This window comes from Narcine bancroftii, chromosome 6 (genome assembly GCF_036971445.1).
Source record: "Narcine bancroftii isolate sNarBan1 chromosome 6, sNarBan1.hap1, whole genome shotgun sequence".
Taxonomy (NCBI): domain Eukaryota; kingdom Metazoa; phylum Chordata; class Chondrichthyes; order Torpediniformes; family Narcinidae; genus Narcine; species Narcine bancroftii.
The window spans coordinates 12507204-12528473 of NC_091474.1; the positions used below are offsets into that span (position 1 = coordinate 12507204).

At 40.1% G+C, this 21270-nt stretch overlaps 1 protein-coding gene across 4 annotated transcripts in view; it reads right to left on the reverse strand.

The window, feature by feature from the left end:
* Positions 1–21270, reverse strand: part of ptprt (protein tyrosine phosphatase receptor type T) — a 1055968-nt gene that overhangs the window by 27587 nt on the left and 1007111 nt on the right. For 2 of the 4 annotated variants that reach the window (XR_011339907.1, XR_011339906.1), the window contains exons 34-38: positions 19119–19309; positions 16347–16586; positions 13664–13747; positions 12189–12410; positions 2006–2200 (exon numbers count right to left, since the gene is read on the reverse strand). The gene's annotated coding sequence lies outside the window, so the exon portion shown is untranslated. The other 2 variants (XR_011339908.1, XR_011339909.1) reach the window with 2 other exon arrangements.

The window sequence follows — 21270 nt, forward strand, 5'->3', positions numbered from 1 at the left end:
AATAACAGAAGATTGATATTGAGATGGCCATCTCAAAGGGAGATAAAGATTGTTTGTAGGGCTTCAAATCTGAAATTAAATATTTGCATACAATCTAGTACTTTCAGGAATATTTATGTCAAGGACAAAAAATTTTTTCATAGATCGAGGATCTTAATGCTTCCTGCACTTGTACTGATGACAATTTTTAATAAGCATCTTACACTACAAAATGAATATTCAAAGAAGATTTATATTCAGGGCACTGACACATTGTGGATGTGTAGCAGTTCATGGACTCATAATCAGGGGACCAAGTGTGACTCAGCCACAACAGATGTTTAAGCTTGGCTGCCCTTTATTAGATGGATTTTGCTGTTCTCCTTTGGGCAGAGTTCTCAGGGGATGTGATACTTGTGTTCAGAATTTCTCCCTGTAGAAGCACATATCCTGTTGTGGATTATGGTACTAACTGTGCTGGTCCTTGGCTAGTTCTTGATTTTTTTTTGCACATTTGTATTCCTACACTAACACTCAAGTATATTTGTATAAGATTTATTCTTTTACTGTCCTAACACTGTTTAAAATGGAAAAGAGATGTCTGGCTCAAGCCTGAAGACTAGATATCTCTGTTATATAAAGGCTACCCTGTCACACCTGAGGAGGTGATATGCATTGGATAAAAGCAATGATCAGGAGTGGAGGAAAGAAATTAAAATGCACATTTTGAACGGGGATTCTAAATTGTTCTTAACAGAAATTGTTCTCAACAGATAACCAGATACAGGTTATTAAAAAAAAATCACACTGTAACCTAACCCAGCTATTAGCCATCGCTGCCAAGTTTCAACAGAGACCATTCAATTACCAACATCCTTACAAGAATTTAGAACATTACAGAACATAAAACAGGCCCTTCGGCCCTTCCAGTCAGTGCTGAACTATTATTCTGCCTAGTCCCACTGACCTGCACCCATTCCATAGCCCTCTATACTCCTCCTATCCATGTACCTGTTCAAAATGTTCTTAAATGTTAAAACTTGACCCCGCATTCATAACTTCAGTTGGAGCTTGTTCCACACTGCCACCATTCTCTGTGTGAAGAAGAAGTTCCCCCTTATGTCCCCCTCAACCTTTCCCCTTTCACCCTTAATACATGTCCTCTGGTTTGTATCTCATCTATCCCCATTCTTCTATGATTCAGGGAATAAAGACCTAACCTGTTTACTCTTTCCCTGTAACTCGGTTCCTGAAGTTCCAGCAACATTCTCGTAAATCCTCTCTGCACTCTTTCAATCTTATTAATATCTTTCCTATAGTTAGGTGACCAAAACTGCATGCAAAACTCCAAATTTAGCCTCACCAATGCCTTATACACTTTAGCCACAATATCCCAGCTCCTCTACTCATTACTTTGATTTATGTAGACCAATATGTCAAAAGCTCTCTTTTCAATTCTTTCTAATGTCCATGTCACTTTCAGGGAATTATGTAACTGTCTTTCCAGATCCCTCTGTCTTACTGCTCTCCTTAGTACCCTCCCATTTACAGGTAGGTGCTTTCTTGGTTTGTTCTTCCAAAATGCAACACCTCACACGTCTGCATTCAATTGCATTTGCCATTTTTCACCCCATTAAACCAGCTGGTTCAGATCCCTCTGCAAGCGTGGAAAACCTTCCTTGCTGTCCACAGCACCTCCAATCTTTGTGTCATCCGCAAACTTGCTGATCCAATTTCCCACCAGGTCATTGACGTTGTCTACAAACCAACAATGGTCCCAGCTCTAATCCCTGAGGCATACCACTGGTCACAGACTTTCGGGGATAGAAAGAGGCAAGAGGGACCTGCTCCATGATGTCGAGGAGTACCAGGAAACTTGAAGAATTCTACTAAAGCAGAGAGTAATAATTTTGCCCATGGCTTTGGACGTCATAGTCCCTGCCATCATCAGTCATCACAGTTCGGCATGATATTTGTGTTGCTTTCAATGTTTTTCTTAACAACCATATTAATTCTAGGAGCTTACCAGAGATGACAATGGAGTGCTGTCTCAATCAACTTGGCAGCTCTGCACAGTATTCAGTGGTCAGTACCTCTCCCATTTTCATGGTCTGTTGTGCACCTCATAACCTGGTCATCAGAAGCATTCAAGCATTGCCCATAAGGCACCAGTAACACTGGCGTGAACAATAATACCCAGATGTAGCAACTGTTTTGCAGTCTGTAATGAAGAATGAGAAAATGATTAAGATGTAGTCAAGGTGAAGTTCAGCAAAAGTTGTTCGGTCAAACAGTCACACGGACCTTTTTAAAACCCCCTCACGTTCCAAATCACATCATCGCATTGTGATGTCATGATGTCACTTGGAACTCCCGAGCCGGTTCGATTAAAGCCTTCAGTGAGCCGCTACGTGGATGATTATTTGGAACTGGCAGAAGTGGATGAAATAGCAGAATCAGCCATTCAAGATTCTCAAGTCACAGGAACTCCAATGTCAAATTTGGCTGAAGAGAACACCTCCCTGCATGTGTTGTGAGTCACTGCTTGATTCACCCCCTCCCTGCTCAACTCACTGACATTAAAACCATCACAGTATTTTGGGAATAATTTTGTCAGTGTGATAGAATTAATTACAGCCAGATTAAATTACAGCCATACTGTAACTGGAAATGATTTCCAAGAAGTTTCTTTCTTAAAGTGGATTCAGACTTTCTCTCCCCAAAAAGGGCACAGAAACTCTTAATTTATTTCTAAGTCTGTGCCAGACATTGCAACATGGACGTAAAGATTTAATCAAACAAGCCCTTTCATCATGATGGTCTCACCTTGCAAAAATATAATTTTTTTTGGTTCAATTTTACCATCTGTTACATCTTCAATTAATCTCAAAACTCAACCTTACAGGTACTCGTCAAATGGTCCCATTGAAGAACAATGGAGTGAAACATGGAAGTCTGCAGGTGTTGTGATTGTAATAAAAACACACAATAAATGCTGGAGGAACTTGGGCCGTATCGCAGCGTCCATAGGAGGTAAAGATATATTTCCCATGTTTTGAGGCTGAGCTTTTTTTCAAGGTTAAATGTAAGCAAGAAGCAAGCAGGCTTCTGAATAAAGACTGAGAGAGAAAGGTTGGAAGAGTAGGAGAGGGAGGAGTTCAGATCAACAAACTAAAGGTGTCAATTGGACACGATAAGAGGAAAGGAGAGAATTGATGATGCATGAAAGGAAAAGGGAAGAGAGACAGACAGAACTAGAGGAGAGAGAGGACGAAGATTGGCGGGGGGAGGTGGGGTGGTTTAACGAAAACAGGGAAAGCCGATGTTAATGCCATCCAGCTGGAGGGTGCCCAAGCAAAAGGTGAGGTATTATTTCTTCAATTTGGGGGTGATCTCAGTCTGGCAGTGCACGAGATCACGGACAGATATGCCAGCAAGTGAATGGGATGGGAACTGAAATGGGTGGCCACTGGGTGATCCCCACTCAACTAAGCGATCTCCAGAATGCATTGAAGAACAATTGCAAACAAGTAAACGAATGGATATTTAGAATCAGAACAAAACAAAACATCTGGACCAATTAATGGGATCAGAAACGTGCTTTAATCATCTCTTGATTCAGTGAAACTGAGGCAGCTGCTTAAAATGGTCATTTCATTTGTTAAGACAATAGTAGCCTTATTGCTTTCTTTGAAGTTGCAGCCAAAATCTTGAACAATGAAGGCCATTTGACATATTAATCTATTCAATTAAGATATAATTCCATAGTCTGACAGTCACATTCTGGTCCTAATGTTTTCTCAAAGCTTTTGTGAAAGAAAAGCAGAGATGGAACTGTGCAACAATGTGCTTTGAACAGATGGCTTTATCTCTACCCTTCTGTGATTCTTCAAGCAACAATGACTTTTCAATGACAAGCAATTCTCAAGACATCGAGGTCCAAGGGGTAGCATCACTTGGTGCTATTTGTTATCTGCCACTGAACTCAATCCTCACTTTTCCAATGGCAACCGATCCTTCCCATGGAATTGCACTAATTAAGGCGTTAATCTATATACTGTACACTTTCTGAGGATCCTCTGCCTGTATATTTTTCACTGTTGTTGGCCTTGGCACAATCTGTGATTATTGCCAACAGAAAAGCTTCAAGCAGCCAGGGAGGCTGACAATAGCAGGCTGCTGCTCCCAGCAGCTGCCTTCTGAGACATGAATCCATAAAACAGCCTGGACAACTTCATGTGGTTGAATGATACCAGTCAACTTGGCCTTTGAAAGTCTGCATGCAAGGAATGGTCAGGCAGAGCACAGGAAGGGAGGTTTATTCTCCTGCAGCTTAGCAGGTCAAGCATCCTGTCCGCAGGCAAAGGGATGGTCGGCCTGAAATATCAACCAACTGTTCGCTTCCACAGATGCTGAGACTTTCGAGCAATTTATTTTCTGCTTCAGATTTCCACCTGGAGACACTTGTGTCTTGTCGCGTTGTTTATATTGGGTTGCGTCTATGTGAAGTCTCAGCAATGTAAGGGAGCGAGAGAGAGAGAGAGAGAAAGAAAAAAGGGAAAGAGAATCAGAATTTATTGTCATCAACAAGTCTTGAAATTCGGTGTTTTGTGGCAAAAAGAGTGAGAAGGAGGTACAATTTTAAAAGCATCAATTTTTACTTTTAAGAATTAAGAAGATTGTCCTGCTGGTATATGCAGTTTAAAATTAGTCAGCATGAAATGCACGATTAACAAAAGCAATAAACTGTTTCAAACATATTTTACATGAATATATTTGCAGATTTCTTCAATATCTACAGGCAATAGTCATACCTTAACCTCTTCTGCCCATCTGTGTCAAGATCAGGCAGCACCAATTTGACCTGAAAATTGTAATGAAGATTTAATTGCCTCAACTGACCCTTATTTAATGCCTTAATTAGGCTCCTGTCTGTGTTGAGCACATCTTAAGAATGGAATGTTCAACCAAAACTAATCATTTGGAAGTAATGTCTAAATGTGCGAAAATGTATGAGGGAGAAAATGGAGAAAGAAATATAAATACTTGGTCTCCCTGAGAGGGGTCCTCCAGACTATTGACACAAATATTTTCAGCTTGTTTCATGAACATTTTTAAAAAATTTTGTGTTTATTTAGCAAATATTATTTTTCTTTATTATTGTGCGCCACCACAGAGCTCGAGGCTGGGCAGCCTTTATAGATAGAACAGGAAAATGATCACATCAATTGCATTGAACTACTTGTAACTTGGATAATTATATGTATATCAGGCAGCGTATTCTTCAGTGGCAATAAGACAGTGGTGAGGACAAAATAGGAACTGAAATTAAAGCATTTATAAAAGTAAGTTGATGGAGTGTGAATGCACATTAAGATATTCTAGCTTAATTATGTAAAGACCTCTATGCTACCACATCTGTCACCTGACTCCACCCATTCCTCTATTTCAGATCACGATGAGGAAGAATTGCTTCTCTCAAAGTGTTGTGAGTCTTCTGTTGACATTCATTGTCCCAGAAAGTTGTGGACACTGAATTTTTGAATATTTATAAAGCTGAGATAGATTCTTAAACAGCAAGGAAATCAAGGCCAATAATCTAGGAGAATGGACATATCCATCATGATCTTAATAAATATGACAGAAAAAAAGACGTCAAATTAATTGCATCGTCTGACCCTTCCTCAGTGGAGGCTCCTGTTTATTGTCAGCAGATCTCACTAAAACCAACACCAAGGCTTGTGACTGAAACTTATCCCCTCCCCTTCCTCAAATTTTGCTCCAGTGAGAAATATCTCCTGCATGTCACATAGTCTAGATATCAGGAAGAGCCCTGCAGTTCATAATTTTTAGATTTTCTCACAGAAATTCTCACAGCAAGCAGCAAGTTCAGAACCCACCACAAACGTAACATCGAGGCTTTGATGATTATTTTGTATCTTTGATCGTCATAAAAAAACAATGATTGCTATAATTATCATTATTTTGAACTGAGACAACAGGCTCACAAGCCTTTTATGTAGTAAAAACACAAAATGCTGGAGAAGCTCAGTGGGTCAAACAGTGTCCTTTATGTAGCAAAGGTAGAAATAAATAACCGACATTTTAGGTTTGAGCCATTCATCAAACTATGAGAAAATGCTGGCAGGCATCTGAACAAAAGTGGGGGGGGGGGGGAAAGAAGTGGGTAGCAAATGAAGGAGATGATAGGTGGAGAAAGGAGGGAGGGGACAGCAGCAATGAGGGGGGAGGAGGGAGGACTGAGTGGGTGGAAGAACTGGAAAGACAGGAAAAGGGGGAGGGGAAAAAAAGGCGAGCAGGTTTAATGGAAAGCAATAATGTTAATGCCATCTGGCTGGAGAGTGCTCAGGTGGAAAATACGGTGTTGTTCCTCCAAACTGCAGGTGGTCTGGGTGGGATAAAACACAAGACCATGGACATGTGAGCGCGGGACTGCGACTCAGAATTGAAATGGGCACTGGGAGGTCGCTGTGGTTGCGTAAGGAGCAGAGGTGCTGAGTGAAGCGATCTCCCAGTCTGCAACAGGACTCCCCGATGTAAAGAATGTCATGGGGGATTTCAATATACAAGTTGATTAGGAAAACCAGTTCGGTACTGGATCCCAAGAGAAGAAATTTATTGGATGCCTTCTTAGAACAACTTGTGGCTGTGCTGACCAGGGAATTGGCAATTCTGGATTGCGTATTGTGTAATAAGGCCGGAGTTGGTAAGGGGGTTGAAGGTAAGGGAACCCTTAAGAGGCAATGATCATAATATGATGGAATTCACCTGCAGTTTGATAGGGAAAACTAAAATCAGATGTGTCATTATACCAATGGAATAAAGGGCACTTCAGCAGTATGAGAGAGGAACTGGCCAAAGTTGATTGGAAAGGCACACTAATAGAGCAGCAATGGATGGAGTTTCTGCAAGAAATATGGAGGAGCAGGACAGGTATATTCCAAAAAATAAGAAATATTTGAATGGAGAAATACACAACAGTGGCTGACAAGTCCAAGTCAAACTAAAAGGAAAAGAAAAGGCATACAAAGAAGCAAAAATTAGAAGAATAAACTTCTAGGCAACTAAAAAGGTAATTAGGAAGGAAAAGATGGACTTTGAAAGGAAGCTAGTACATAATATTAAAAAGAATATCACAAGTTTTTAAAAAGTATATTTGGAGTACAAAAAGAGGTGAGAGTAGGAGGCAAGGAGATGGCAGAAGAACTAAATGAGAATTTTGGATCAGACTTCGCTGTGAAAGGCATTAGTGGTGACCTGATATTCAAAGGTGTTAGAAAAGAGAGGTGAGTGCTGGGAAGCTGGATGGTCTAAGGATAGATTGTCAAGGATGAGGTTACGGAGAACTTGGAGACACAAGACAAAATAGGCCAAAGCTAGCATGGTTTCCTTAGGAAAAATCTGGCCTGCAAAACCAATTGGAATTCTTTGAAGAAGTTGTAGATAAGACAGATGCAGTGGATGTTGTGTATTTGGATTTTCAGAAAGCCTTTGAAAAGATGCTGCACGTGAGGCTACTTAACAAGATAAGAGCCCATGGTATAGCATGAAACATACTAGCATGGCCAGAGCATTTGCTGTTTGGCAGGAAGCAGAGTGTCGTAATATAAGGATTATATTCTGGCTGGCTGCCATTAGCTAGTGGTGTAGTACACAGGAGTCGGGGTTGGGGCCACTTCCTTTTATGTTGTATATTAATGATTTGGATGATGGATGACTTTGTGGCCAAGTTTGCAGATGATACGAAGGAAGATGGAGGAGCAGGTAGCGATGAGGAAACGAGGAGGCTTTAGAAGGACAGACAGATTAGGAGAATGGGCAGAGAAGTGGCAAATTAAATACAATGTCGGAAAGTGTACAGTCATGCACTTTGGGAGAAAAAAAAAATACCAGACTGTTTTTTAAATGAGAAAATTGAAAACACCCAGATGCAAATAGGCCTGGGTAAACTTGCATGTTGCGTTGGTGGTGAAGAAGGTGCTGGCATTCACTTCAAGATGAGTAGAATATAAGACCAGGGACTGAGGATTTATAAGGCACCGGTGCGACCTCATTTGTGAGCAATTTTGGGCTCCTCATTTAAGAAAGATGTGCTGATGTTGGAGAGGGTTCAGAGGAGGGTCACAAGGATGAGGAGTGGTTGACAGCTCTTGCCCTGTTCTTGTTGGAATTTAGGTGAGTGGGAAGGGGGGGAGGGTGGGGGGCGGAATCTCTTTCAAACATTTGAATGTTAAAAGGACTGAACTGAGTAAATGTGGAAAGGATGTTTCCCCTGGTTGGAGAGTCTAGGACAAGAGGGCACAACGTCAGGATTGAAGAGCATCCACTTAGAACAGAGACATGGAGGAAATTCTTCAACCAGATGGTGGTAAGTCTGTGGAATTTGTTGCCACAAGCAATTGTGGAAGACAGGTTATTGGGTGTATTTAAGGCAGAGATTTATAGGTTCTTGATTAACCAGGGCATCAAAGGTTATGGGGAGAAGGCTGGGCAGCGGAGCTGAGCAGGAATTTGGCTCAGCTCAAGATTAAATGCTGAGGCAGACTCGATGGGTTGAATGGCTTATTTCTTCTCCTGTGTCTCCTGAACCAAATGCAAGATACCCTAGGTTCTGAAAAAATAGCTGCAAAGATTGTGGAGGCATTGGTAATAATCTTCCAAGTTCAATGAATTCTGACATGGTTCCAAAGGACTGGAAAATTGGAAAGCTCACTCAGCTATTTCAAAGGGGAGGGAGGGACCAGAAAGGAAATTATCAACATGTAAGCCTCACATTGGTGGTTGGGAAGTTGTTGGAGTCAATTGTCAAGGATGAGGTTACAGAGTACCTGGAGGTGCAAGGCAAGATAACACTAACATCAGCATGGTTTCCTTAAGGGAAATTCTCGCCTGACAAACCTACTGTAATTTCTTTTGAGGAAACCACAACCAGGCTAGACAAAGAGATGCAGTGGTTGTTGTATATTTCAATTTTCACAAAGCCTTTAACAAGGTGCCGCACTTGAGGCTGCTTAACAAGATGAGAGCCCAAGGAATTACAGGAAAGATATTAGCATAGGTAGGGCATGGGCTGATTGACATGAAACAGAGAACAGGAATAAATGGATCCTATTCAGGTTGGCTACCAGTTACCAGTGGTGTTCCACAGGGGTCAGAGCTGGGATCACTTCTTATAAGGTTGTATGCTTATGATTTGGATTGTGGAATGAATGGCTTTGTGACTAAGACTTGGGAGCCCTTGTGCAGGATACCCAAAAAGTTAATCTTCAGGTTGAGTCAGTGGTGAAGAAGGCAAATGCTATGTTGGTATTTATATCTAGACGAATAGGGATAGGATATTGAGGTTTTATCAGGCACTGATGAGGCTTCACTTGGAGTACGGAGTACGGTTTTGGCCTCCTTATTTAAGAAAGGATGTACTGGCATTGAGAAGGTTCAGAGAAGATTCACAAAAAAAAAAATTCCTGGACTGAAGGGAGTAGCATACGAGGAATTTACTGGAATTATGAAAGGCACAGATAAGATAGAGGTTAGTATGTTTTTTCCACTGGTAGATGAGATGAGAACTAGGGCCACAGCCTCAAGATTCAGGGTAGTAGATCTAGGGTGGAAATGAGGGGGAACTGCTGTTCCGAGAGAGTGGTTAATCTCTGGAATTTTCTGACATGGAAATGAAGAGATATGGGGAAAAGGCAGGTAGGTGGAGATGAACTGATCATCAGATCGGCCACGATCACATTGAATGGCGAAGCAGGTTCGACAGGCTGAAGGCCTACTCCCACTCCTGTTTCTTATATTCCTAGAATATAAAAGAAAATAGTAAGCTTCAAGCAGCCAAATAATGTTTCAAAAGCATATTAAACAGATTTGTTTTAAAGTATTCTTCCATTTCATTCAGTAACATACATTTCTATGTAAAAACAGGGAAAGCTGATGTGTGGCTTATTTTATGTGGTTCATCCAGGGCCCCTATCCACTGAAGTGTGGATATGGCAGCATGGTGATTAAGTTATATTAGAGATGAGAGACACGTTTGAATTGCAGAATGGCAGATGGAAACTTTACTTTCAAGTCAGTAAATAAACACAAAATAGTTGCAACACAGAAATTATAGGGGGTCATAAAAATAACATCGGGTTCAATTTTGGAAGGAAATCTGCCATTCTGAGCTTGGATGGCATGTGGGTGAATCTAATTGTTCAACAAACAACAACCTGGAGGTAATTAAGAATGGACAATAAATTGGCTTTGCCAATACTGCACATATCCCTCAGTAAAATGGAAAATCAATTAAGATTGTTCGGGAGTCGTGTTGTTGATTTTATGTGATTTACTCACTGAAGGAAAAGCAACATTTCAACAATCCAAAATTAGATTCAATTAAGTGTTGGAAGTGGAACGAGTGGTCAGCAAATAGCATTTGTGGCAGGAATTAAAGGACATGTTTTTGGGTTTTCCAGAAATTAGTTGGAGTACATTTTCTCTTATCCAATATAGAATCAAAGACAAATTCAGTGACAGATCAAAGATAGGAGAGGGACCTAGGAAGATGGAATTAAATGTCATCAGCATAAATATGACTCATTTCGTTTTCAATTGATACCATTAAATAACATCAGTCATGTTAGAAATAGAAATGGGCCAAGGAAAGGGAACCACTGCAATAGCATGGATCTCCCAGTGGCCACCCATTTCAATTCCCCACCCCATTCCCTTGCTGACATGTCTGTCCATGGTCTCATTCACTTACCAGACTGAGGCCACCCACAAATTGGAGGAACAACAGTTAATCTTCCGTCTGGCACCCTCAATCCATATGGCATTAATATGGACTTCTCTGGCTATCTTTAAACCCTCATTCCCCCCACCCCACTCTTTCCCCTGTCGCCTACCCCCAGCTCTCTCTCTCTCTCTCTCCCTTTTTCCTGTCTCCTTTCAGACAGACAAAATCAATTCTCACCTCTCTCCTTATCATATCCAATTAACACCTTTTATTGGTCTAGATTCTTCTCAGACATCAAAAATATATATTTATCTCCTATGGACACTGCAACACCGTCTGAGTTCCTCCAGCATTTTGGTGTGTTTTTACAGGGAAAGAGGGACACGAGCAATAATGCACCAGAAGTGCAAAGCCTTTGCAGGTGATCTTCCACCCATAATTTGTGAAGTTAGAAAAAATACTTTCCACCATTAGCTCTGCAACTTATTAATTTCATTGCCACCAAATGCAACCCCTACCTGGAAGTGATCTCAGGATGAACAAGAGCATTTGTAAACTTGGTGGCATATGTGACCTGGGTTGAGATTCTAACCCAATGGTTCTGTGGTGACCCCTCACAGCCCCCTTGGGGTGCCTCACAAAATGAAGGACGAACGTGACAATCCAGCAGGTTGCACGAGGCCTGCAGCACTGCCCTCCAATTGGCCACAACTAAAGGAGCCTAATTGGCCTAACAAGGAAAGCGGATCGCAAATGCCCCTCAGCTGGAGAATAAAAGCAGGGCTTTTAAAGCCAAATAAAGATCAGTGTTAACTACACTCATCTGGGGTTCATGTCGTTCTTTCTGGGAACAGCGTATTCTTTCTGAGCTAACCTGCATACAGCTATATCCTCCCCTGCTCAATAGGCCTCGCTGAGCCATAGCTTGGAGCAGCTAACTACAGTTCTCAACGTTTTTCTTTTCACCCACACACCACTTTAAGTATTCCCGATGCCATCAGTGCTCTGTGATTAGTCAGGGATTGCTTAAGATGGTATGTGGGTGGAAGGAAAAAGGTTTGAACCACTGTTTTAATCGTACCTCATTGACTCATTATGTGCACGGTTTCATAACTCCAAAGGAAATAGGCCAATGACCATTTTTCTCAAGCAAAATATTTCAGTAACAATTGGGTGTTGAGCAGTGATTCTCAACCTTCCCTTCCCACTCGCATGCCACCTTAAGCAATCCTTTACCAGTCACAGAACACCGATGGCATAGGGATGACTTAAAGTGGGATGTGAGGGGAAACAAAAAGGTCGAGAACCACTAGTCTAACCCCACATAACATCATTGAGCTTGGGTACTTCCATTTTGACAGGGCTTGCCCGTTGCTTAAAACCTCATAATGCTGTTATTAACTGTAGATTCAATGAATCAAATGGTTTTGAGGCTTTGAAAAGTTTAGTTTAAGGAAATACTCACAAACTTTGCTGTTCCAGTTATCCCAGATGCGATGTCCAAGTCATTCCTTCATTGGATTCCCATTCTTTCTTCAAATTTCTTAGCCGTGGAACAAGGTGCTCAATAAAAATTCCGCTCAGCCCGTTGAAAATTACATCAGGGACTATGCAGAGGAAGCTCATTTCTGTGTGGCTTCATTTAAATAAAAGCCAACCATTCTTAGATCAAACCATTTTTAATTGCCTGGCAGTCAGAGGGAGGGCAACAATAAGCACAGCAGAAAGCAAAAGGGAAGTAATTTTAATTGGCAAGTAATATTAAAAAGCATTTCAGAAACACAGAACACAACAAAAAAATACTATAACTACCAAGCATGTTCATTATCATACATTTTTCAATGTGGTTTAATTTGGTAATTTCATGCTGCAACCAATACGAGGTGTAAAGCCAGAGTATTGTGTGCGGGTTGCATGCATTTCTAAATAGGAAGCGTGATTTCAATGCCTCTTTGGAGATAATACCAGTTCCCTCTAAGCTGTGTGTGCTCACACATGATTTGCAACCATCAAAGGTAATTAATCTGCGCATGTAATGGGTTTGAATAGGGCATAGAAGAAGAGACGACTCATGGAACTGTTTTCCAGCTGTTATATTCACTCCCTTTTTGATGACAAAATAATACAACCATTGTCTTCTGAGTTTTCTGCCGCTTTTTCTTTCTTAACAAGGTAACAGCAGTATATTCTCCCACTCATTCTTTTCCTCAACTGCACACATATACTTTACTTTAACATTTTAATGTACTCAACTCAACGTATATGGTATTAGCCGAGAGCTTTAAAGATTTGCCCAGGAAAACATTTTGCATTTTAAAATCTTTTCAAACTATTTAAAAATAACTATATTTACAAGGTGAAAAGAGTGGCACCTGTTGGGCAAGTTAAAAATTGCATGGAGAGATGAATTGGTCACAATCATATGTTTAACAAGAAAAGCCTGTACCTTTTTTTATAACTTTTAATTTTTCACACTATGAACCATATTAATCAAAATACACATAAACATTTCCCTCTTGAATATACACAGTGTCATTTTCTCCCCTTTTCCCCCCTCCCTTCCTTCTCTCCTTCCCACCCACTAAACGTTCAACATATAAAATACATTAAACCCATTAAATCGAAGACAAAATAATACAACCATTGCCATCTGAGTTTTCTTCCTTTTCTTCCCCTTTTTCTCCTAAGCATGCAAAACCTCATAATTTACACTGTTAAATCTCAGCAAAACTGCATGGATCACATGATAATGGAGCAAAACACCAGTAAGATTAAAAACATCCATAAAAATTGCATTAATGGTTAAAATAATATAAAACCAACTGTAGAACATAATACAATTAATAATGAACAATAGACATTAAGATTGATGACATAACCAATTAATTTTCCAAGGAAAACATTTAAAATAGTCCAGTAGAAATCTTCTCCACTACTTACCTTTAGCAAGGTAACAGCATTAAGAAAGACAGGAAGGGAGAGGTTTAGGAGAGGCACAAGAAGGGTGCACCAGCAAACTCATTCCTAAGGGAAAAATTATTAATATAACAGTAAATACAAGTAACTCATTGAGATAAAATTAACAAACATAGAATTGAGAATAGAAATTATTAAAACCCATTTTTAACTCTGTTATATGCACAAAAGGTTAGTGACCTAAAATAATGATTTCTTAAAATCTTAACTAAATACATTACTTCATAGAATGCAATCATACTTGTATTGTATTAAAACATGCCAAAACAGTTTATTAGCCATGAGAGATAGGCTGGGCCAAAATTATCTTGAAGTAATTTCAAGTTTACATTTGCACAAGCATTCAGTGTGCATATACTTTTGCCACAGGAAAAAAAAAATTGCACAACATAAAATTTTTGCGCATTGTGACTACTAAAAATTAGAGGGAACATTATTTCATGTCAGTTTATCCTCTCTGTATCAAGGATGTCTTGCTTCCACTCACGTTCTGTGGGTTCAGAGGTGACCGATGTTGCATCCACAGATTCTACCATGGATGATGCAGGGGGTGGCCATTGGAATGGATGGATGGGTGGACTGTGAGATGGTATGATCTTTACACTATTTACTTTTGGCTGCCACATCTTACAATGCAAGGACTTGAGGTTCTCCATGCTGCTTTCAGTGCTCACCTACCAAGAATTTCCAGGAGCTACTGATGATATGAAAAGATTTCCTTGTAAACTTTGGGCTGCTATCTGTCTGTGTATCATACTGTTGTTCATCATGTCTGCTACTACACCTTCCAACTGGAAAGCATTTTAGGACATCCTGCAACTTCCATTGTCCTTATTCATTAATTTTGGATGAAAGTTGATGTGAGGAATCATGTTCTGAATACTATCATTCTGTTCAGTGAACTCAACAATCAGAGAAAGGTCTCATGGACTCTTTTGGCAGTAATGGTCTGGGCATTGCTGAATGGGACCCACTGCCCACTCTTGTAGCTTGTATTTCCCCAGCTTCTCACACGAATCTGGTTCACATCAATGCGCCAATATGCTGTCTCAGGGCATCCTAGACCTGATCAGATATGCTCTGTGATGTTAGGGCCTGGTAGGTTATGTGGACAGGCCAGAACAAGACCTGCCTAAATATCTGGGGAGCGAAATACTGATAAATAATTACAAATCAGAATCAGAAATAACCAATTAACAATTAAAATGACCTTTTTAAAAGCTAAAATGACAAAATCTTGAAGAGCAATAAAGAGTCTCTTGGAGGAACTCAGTGGGGCCAAGACATCAATGGAAGGGTGGGCTGCTGGAGGGGCAGAAGTTGCTCGATTGGCTGAGTTTCTCAACAGATTATTTTTTGCTCCAGATTACAACATCTGCAGGCTCCTGTGCCTTATAAAAACCTTTAAGACACTATTAAATGATTAAATTGTTACTGCAAACATAATGAACAATGCAATTAATCTTATATTTACCTACATAAGAACATAGGAATAGGAGCAGGTGTAGGCCATTCGGCCCATCAAGCCTGCTCAGCTATTCAATAAGATCATGGCTGATCTGATGATAGGCTCATCCCCATATTCCCTAATTTCCTATACTATGCAAAAATCTATCCAATTTTGTCTTAAATATATTTACTGAGATCACCTCCACTTCTATGCATAGAGAATTCCACAGATTCACCACCCTCAGGGAAAACCAGTTCCTCCTCATCCCTGTCCTAAATGTATTACCCTGAATCTTGAGGCTATGTCCTCTAGTTCTAGTCTCCCCCACCAATGGAAACAGTTTACCTACGTCTATCTTATCTATGCCTTTCGTAATTTTATACGTTTCTATAAAATCCATTCTCATTCGTCTCATTTCCAGCTAGCACAAACCTAGATGACTCAATCTCTCCTCATAGGCTAATCTCATCTCTGAAATCAACCTGGTGAACCTCCTCTGCACCACCTCCTTAGGCAGTGCATCCTTCCAGAACTGCCCGCAGTACTCTAGATGTGGCCTCACCGGTATCTTGTACAGTTGCAGCATCTCCTCCTAAACTCAATCCCTCTTGCAATGAAGGCCACCATTCCATTTGCTTCCTTAATAACCTGCTGCACCTGAAGAGTGACATTTTTGCGATTCATCCACAAGCCCTCCCCAGTTGTTCTACAGGGCAGCATGCTGCAATCATTTGCCATTTAAATAATCTGATCTTGCATTTTTTTCCCTCCAAAATGGATAAACTCACATTTGCCAACATTGGATCCTTACCCACTCACCTAACCTATTGATATCTCTCTGCCCTTTTTGCTTTTCCACTCAATTTAGTATCCTTAGATGGGACCAAACTTTGGTCCCCTCTTCCAGATTGTTTATCATGAACAGATACGGGCCCAGCACCCCTCTGCTTTCTGTTGGCTAGCCAATCCTCTATCCATGCTCGTACACTACCCCCAACCCCATGCTTCCTTATCTTATGTATTTTTTTTATGCGGCACCTTATTAAATGCCTTCTGGCTGCTCGATTAGCTGAGTTTCTCAAGCAGATTACAGCATCTGCAGGCACCCGAGTATTAAAAAATCTTTAATGCACTCTTAAATAATTAAATTGTTACTGCAAACATAATGTACAACAATACAATCAACTTTATCTTTACCTGTCTTCCTTGCAGCTGTAAAATCCCCACTGGGATGGATGGGTTTGCAGATTTGGTAAAAATGATCCAAGAGCAGATACTCAGCTGCGACATCCTCCACTGTTTCGTTCTCCACCAATGGACACCAGATGTCAGAGTGAAGAGACAGTTTGCCTGCTACAATCTGTCATCAGTTTTGAGACTTCCATATTTGGAGGCACAGCTACTGAAGTCCAAAGTTGCAGGCATTTGTGGAGTTTCCTGCAGAAATGTTGGCGTTTAACAGCAAGATTAGCTTTGACATTAAAATTGTTATAGTAAAAGATAGAAATGGTTCCACCAGTTAGTCCTAAATTTAGACAAAGTTAATTTTGCTGACATCAGACTGGAACTTGCAAAGGTTGATTGTAGGTCAAGGCACATCTGGCAAGTGGGAGGCTTTCAAAGGTGAGAGAGGCGGAGTTCACTGTCAGAAGGTTCCTGTCAGAGTGAAGGATGAGGCTTAGCAAGATTAGGGAAACCTATCGGGAAAAAGTCATCAGGAATAGGCAGCAGGGACAAAGCAATCTTATATTTCTTGAGGAGTACATTGGAAATCGGAGTACATTTAAGAGGGAAATCAAGAGGGCAAAAAGCAGAATGAGGTAGCTGTGGCAGATAAAATAAAGGAGAATCCTTGGAGATTTGTTAAGTAAATGAAGAAATAAAATGGTAACTACAGAATTATTTGGTTTCCTTAAGGACCAGTGTGGCCATCTCTCTGTGCAGTCGCAGAAGTTGGGTGTTTTTCTCATCTTTTATTACCGTGGGATAGGTTATGAAAGCTAGAGAACTCAGGTTATCCACACAAGAGGAGCAGGGAAGTGCACAACGATGGACAAATCCCTATGGCCCAACCAAGTGTATCCTCGGATGCTGCAGGAAGCCAATGAAGAAATTGCTGAGGCCCTGACAAAGATATTTGTAGCATCATTAGCTGTAGATGAGGAACTGGAAGACTGGAGGGTGTCTAATGTTTTTTCTTTAGTTAAGAAGGACTTCGACAAGCCAGGAACTGTAGACCAGTGAGTTGAACTTCAATGGTGATAAGTTTTCTGGGGAGGTTTCTGAGAGACAGAATCTATTTGCATATGGAAAGACAAGGACTGATTATGAATAGTTGGCATGACTCTATGTGTGGGGCAATATAGTCTCATGAATTTAGTTGACTGAGAATATTGACAAGGGCAGAATGGTAGATGTTATCTATGTGGACTTTAGCAAGGCCTATAACAAAAAATCACATGGTAGAGTGGCTTGAAAAGTTAGATCACTCAGGATCCAGAGTGAGCTAGTCAATTATATGAGTGGGACAAAATACAGACTCTGTACATTCCATAAATGTTGTATTGATTGTTGAAATTACTTTGAGTCTGTAAAAAATTAAAATAAAATAATTTAAAAAATTACATGCAGAATTGGCTCGATGGTAGAGATTGGTAGTGGAGATTTGTTTTTTTGATTGGAGGCCTGTGACCAGTGGTGGTATAGTTTTAGGATCCATGCTGGGACCATTGTTGTTAGTTTTCTATGGTTAGTACATTTGAGGATGACACCAAAATTAGTGATATAGTGGACAGCGAAGAATGTTATTAATCGGATCTAGATCAACTGGTAAAATGGGATGAGGAGTGGCAGATGGAATTTAATTCCAACAACTGTCCAATCTTCATGTCATCTGCAACCTGGCTGACCCATCCCTCTACTTCTTCGTCCAGGTCCTTTCTAAAAATCACAAAGAGCAGGGGTCCCAGATCAGATCCCTGCGGAACTCCATTGGTCACGATCTCCAGGTAGGATACATTCTGTCTGCAGTGTCCTCAGTTTTCTGCAGACAACCTTTGGCTTTGTGGATTCAGAATTAAAGGATCTCCAAGGGGCACGTTTGTCACATCAAGGCTGGCAGTTATGTGGCACAAACTGTCAGAGGAAGTGGAAGAGCTAAGTAAAATTTTAATGTTTAAAATACATAGAGGCACATGGCTGAGAAAGGTGGAGAGGATATGGACCACAGGTAGGCCACTGATGAGTTGTTTCTTGTGCTTTGTGATTCCACGACTGTCTGCCACTTACTGCTTTTGGCAGCTATTGATCTTTTTAGGACTCCCTTGTCCACTCATCCCTTCCTGTCCTTGACATTCTCCTCTGCAAGTGAAAAAGGTGCAACACCTGTGCTTTTACCTCCTCCTTCATAACCTCAACAGCCTCTGGGCGATGCAGAGATTCACCTGCACTTTCTCCAATCTGATCCTACTGCATTCGGTGACTGAAAGGTTGCATCAAAGATACCGGGGAAACCAAGTGTGGACTAATTATTTTTGCAGAGCTCCTGAGCTCTTTTTGCAGTGACCCTTTCAAGCTTCCTGCTGCATGTTATCTTACTCCCACACTAATCTGTCTGTCCTTGGCCTTCTCCTTTGCTATGTATATGAAGAACAACATCTCATATTATGCATGAGTAGCTTTCAACCCAATGCTATGAACAACGAATTTTCCAATTTCAGATGATATCTGGTGTTCACCTCCCACACACCTCACCGCCTAGTTTTCTTCTATTTTATTCATCTCTCCCATTTCCTTCCCTCACCTGTTTCATCAGCCCATCAAGCTACCCTCCCCCCCCCAAATCATTATCTGCTTTCACCTATCACTTACCAACTTCTATTTCGGATCCCACCACAACTCAGTTCCCTCTGCCCATCATCCTCTCCCCATATCATTCCACCTATCACCCTCGATACCACTCCGACTCACCTCCTCATTCTTCATATTACTGGGAATTTTCCTGTTTCCTCTTAGTCCTGATGCAGGGTCTCAACCTGAAACATCAATGTACACCTTTTGCCTCCACAGATGCTGATGGAATAGTTAAGTTCTTCCAGCTTTCTGTTTTTGTTCTAGCTACTTGCAGGCACCACTGTTTTCATCTCCAGTTTTTACAAGATCTGAATTTGAACAAAATAATACATAATTTGGGTTATGGGTAAATGAGGATTTTGTCCAAATTTCCAATAGGAAAAGGGAACCTTCTCCAAACTGGTTGAGCAGTTAACTTTCTAGAATTTCTGGATCTATTTGATGGACCAGATAGAGAAAAAGCAAAGGAAAAATCAACACAATATAAGCAGACAATCTTGAGAAATAATAACTGCACTCGAAATTAAACTGAAATATTGTACTAAGTATGTGCCATCAGCAATGTGGCTCTTTATTTGATCAACTCTGACAAACCTAAATATATCACAATTGATCACAATTGAACATGGACGAGGAAGGACACTGATTTCATCTTAGCTTATGTCCACTGGATAAATCTTATTATTTGCCCCTCAGCAATGACCAATTTATTCTTAATTAAATCCAAGACCTCACCCACGCTAATCACTAATTACATTGATTTATTCCAATTGATGTCCAGGAGGAACAGAATTTATGAAGCATCATGTTGAAAGGCGACAGCTTTCAAGATTTCATTCCATATTTGGTCCCTGCTATACTTTACACAATATTCAAACTGGTGCAGGAAGATAATCACAGTTGCGTCACATATTCCATTTATTTTATAATACAGGTGGCTTGTGGCCCATTTTACAAACATTTCCGTACAACATACAAGAATAAATTAATCAAATGGCATTGTAGTTGTAAAAAGGTCACATTGCTTTTATGTACTGTCAAAAATATATTTCATATATTATTTGACTTAACATAATTTTTACCACTATTTTTAAAGCTGGGAAAGTAACCTACTACGGATTATTACACATTGAAGGAAGGTATTTGAACATGCTTTCAACGACCAAACACAGAAACCGATCTTAAAAGGGAACAACAAACATTGATGAACACAGGAGAATAAACATACTGATATTAATATTTGCTTGCTGTACACTGATTTAATTTTCTAATTATACAAAGTCAGTATTTAAATTGGGGAGACTACAGTGAGTAACGCAGCATGTTTAGTGCTGAAATGGGCGGATATAATGTTGCAGAAAGCACAATGTTTGAATTAGATCATAGGAACAGAGGAAGTAGGAACAGGAGTAGGCCAAAAATGGCCCATCGAGCCAGCTCTGCCATTCAATACGATCATGGCTGATCTAATTTATGACCTAACTCCACCTACCTGCCTTATCCCCTAATTCCTCTATCATGTAAAAGTTTTTCTAACCGAATTTTAAATATGTTTCATGTCTGAGGGTTACAGCATAAAGACTGCTAGATTGTTCATGACAGTCAACAATTTATGCTTCAGGGTGGAGTAAATTATGTCTAACTGTTGGCTATTCAGAATAGCATGTTTTTACAGGAAAGCCTCATTTTTGTTTTTGCATCTTTCATGAATTAGATCCAGGAATATTGCTTTGATCTTCCACAATCAAATTACATGATTTATAACTCATTCATCAATACAGTATCAAGGCTGATACAAGTCAACTGGATGCTGAGATTTAATGCCACAAACTTTGCAAAGGTTTGGAGTTAACAGCAAACAGTCTAATGTTGGGCATGGAGATTAGGCCTGTGTGGTTTACTGTTTGATGAATACTTCACACATCTGGGACTGATATTTTGTATTGTGCAATATCTTGTATTCTTTTTTTTAGGTAAAGCTAAACAAAAGTAGGTAAAATATTTTTATGCTGAACAGAATTGTATAAATGATTCAAACCTCAGCAATACAAAATAAAATGTCAAGAAAAATGTCAGACAAACTAAAGTGTTTTACATATATTATTCAGTCACTAAAGAAGCAACTGAACAACCTGATAGGAGGTAGAATTTTAAATCCTTATAAAGTTTAAGGACCTTGTGTATAACTCAAATTTTATTCTTCTCTTATAAATATGTTTTAATGGAGTTCATATTATCTACAAGACTTGTAAGTTGATTAATGTTTATA